The sequence below is a fragment of the Engraulis encrasicolus genome, chromosome 8 (genome assembly GCF_034702125.1).
Source record: "Engraulis encrasicolus isolate BLACKSEA-1 chromosome 8, IST_EnEncr_1.0, whole genome shotgun sequence".
Taxonomy (NCBI): Eukaryota; Metazoa; Chordata; class Actinopteri; order Clupeiformes; family Engraulidae; genus Engraulis; species Engraulis encrasicolus.
In genome coordinates, this window is record NC_085864.1 from 18,312,495 (window position 1) to 18,314,994 (window position 2,500).

General features: G+C 38.1%; 1 protein-coding gene and 1 long non-coding RNA gene across 2 annotated transcripts in view; both read right to left on the reverse strand.

Moving 5' to 3' along the window:
• The window catches only part of robo1 (roundabout, axon guidance receptor, homolog 1 (Drosophila)), a 381,083-nt gene that overhangs the window by 105,150 nt on the left and 273,433 nt on the right, over positions 1-2,500 (reverse strand). The window lies entirely within an intron of this gene.
• The window catches only part of LOC134453562 (uncharacterized), a 1,651-nt gene continuing 412 nt past the window's right edge, over positions 1,262-2,500 (reverse strand). Inside the window, exons 2-3 of the long non-coding RNA XR_010035655.1 lie at positions 2,287-2,339; positions 1,262-1,552 (exon numbers count right to left, since the gene is read on the reverse strand). This is a non-coding gene — a long non-coding RNA (uncharacterized LOC134453562). The remainder of the gene's footprint in view (positions 1,553-2,286; positions 2,340-2,500) is intronic.

Genomic DNA, 2,500 nt, shown 5'->3' on the forward strand with positions numbered 1-2,500 from the left:
GTTTAAAATTCAGTATGGGGAACCTTATGGTGAAGTTGGTTGAGCTTAATTAATATGTAACATTAAAGTGATACTGTCCCATTTTTGGACATAAGCTCATATTACACCTCCCCTTGAGTCAAGTTATTGAGTTTTACCTTTCCCTTATTTTTTGTTTTACCTGTACTTCTTGTCGTTCTCTGAGTACGGCAGTGCAAATTTTATCTCCAAGCTAGCAGTTAACATTGAGTTCTGAGACCAGCTAGCCGCCAGCTGGTCTCATAGGACTCAATGTTAACTGCTAGCATGGAGGTACAATTTGCACTGCGTTACTACGAACACTGAACATACAGGAGGAGAAAGGTATAACTCAATAATTTACCTCAAGGGGATGTGTAATATGAGCCTATTTCCAGAAATTGGACAGTATCACTAGAAATGATCACAGTACAAATGATTTTCACTTGGTCTCAAGAAATACATTTTCACACTGTTAGAAAGAGAGAAAAGAATTATCAATGATGTTAAACTGTTGTTACCCACTACTGAGTATGGTACACGTCAATGGTAGGCCAGGATCAATGGGCTACAGAATGTGACACTAGGCTTTGGGTAGAGTGAAAAAGATACCAATTAAAAGACAACATACAATATGTTTCTACAACATTTTCACCATTTATATTAGAGCATGTCAAATAAAAAACCCCAGCACGCTACAAAACAGAGAACTTGCCAGGGTCACAACACACATTTCCCAGATCAAATTCCCTTACAATACAAAAATAATTTCTAACATAAAAATGTAGCCTTAACACAAAACATTAAGTTTCTGTCCTTTTATGTCCTTATTAGATCCACAGAGGCGAGCGCAAGCCGACAAGAGCAGTAATTCAAGAGAGTTGGCCGCTTCACTCCAAAAATGTCCTTTGGAGGATTAAAGTGACGTCCCGTGAATTGAAACAGTCCAAAACAAAAAGGAAAGGATATCGAAAGCAAAATGAACGGGGAAAACCATAATGTTCGTGTCAAATGTCCATCTTGCATAAATAATAATAATAATAATTATTTATTTATCATTATAAATAATCATGTATCCATAGAAAATATTGTATGCAACCCTAATGAAGAATGACATTCTTAAATACAAACATAGGATATAGGGAAAAATAATAAAATGGGCATTAACAAAATGAAATAAAAACATCACAAGTAAGAGATTGAAAAGTTTAAATATTTACAATTACCCCCCGCCCCCCAAAAAGGTTTGAACATTTAAAAAAAAAAAAAAAATTGAATTGTCCTTCAAAAATTGGAAATAGTCCTTTAAATCCTCAAAAGAAACGATGTAGAGAGTTCCTTTAAGTTGTTCAAAAAGAAATATAGCTCATTTCAAGCAGTTCAGTTCAAGGCGTTGAAGTCAGTCATAGTCAGTGATGTGACACGAGCAGGCCACAATCCTACCAAATATGCCATGCGCAATGTAGAACAGGATCACATTCGAATGAGTGGGTGGCTCGCCATCTAGTAGTCGACGAATCCTCAGCAGAATCCAGATCCAGCTCAAAAACTTCACCTATGTGAACATATGTCATCAGTTAAGTTTGGTTTATTTGATAGGGACAGACACATCATGTAGCCTAGGCTGTAGAGCAGCATAACAGAAAAGCATCATAGCAGTTACAGCCGTAAGCTACACACCCAGGACAATGTTGAATTCCTATCAAATATCATCAGTTTAAACTTAAAGTTGTGCAACATTTAAAATCAATCTTCTCAAAAGAAAAGCTATGCAAACTGCAAACCTGCAAACACTTTGTTCCTACTGCGTTGCATACCATTCAGTTAAATAACCATTATCAAGTAAACAGGGTGAATACTATGAAATAACAACATAGTGTACTGAAATTGAGGTAACCTTGCAATTATACATGGGCCCGTACAGTGTTCAACACAATGTTATGAGGAGGGGCAAGACACTGGCAGCCAAATATGTGAGAAGTTTTTGACCGTCAGCGGTTTCCAACAATCAGTGGTGGAGTTGTGCACAGCTAGGTTCGCGCAGTCAGGTTATAAACAACATTTAGAACCCATGTATAGGCCTAGAGAATTACACCTTGCGCGCAATGGGTGCGTGATCACAGCATGTGAAATACAGTCTGCTTACTCCGAACTCATTTCAACCAGCCAACATTAAACTTAAGTATTAACAAAACAAAATACAAATTGCAGGTTTCACCTGAAGGCAGTGATAGACAATATAAGACTTAGGTTACAACAGTATGGGGAAAAATAGACAAGTTGCCTTACCAAGACGATTGAAACAGAAGAAATACTCGATGGAATACTCCATGGAATCCATACTGAAAAAGAAACACAAAGGACAGGAGAGTCATAACATACACAGGGCAGCCGTGGCCTAGTGGTGAGGCAGCCGTGGCCTAGTGATAAGAGAGTTGGTCTTTCAATCTGGGGGTTGCAGGTTCGAATCCCTCTGACCGCTCCCTACATCTCCATGGCTGAA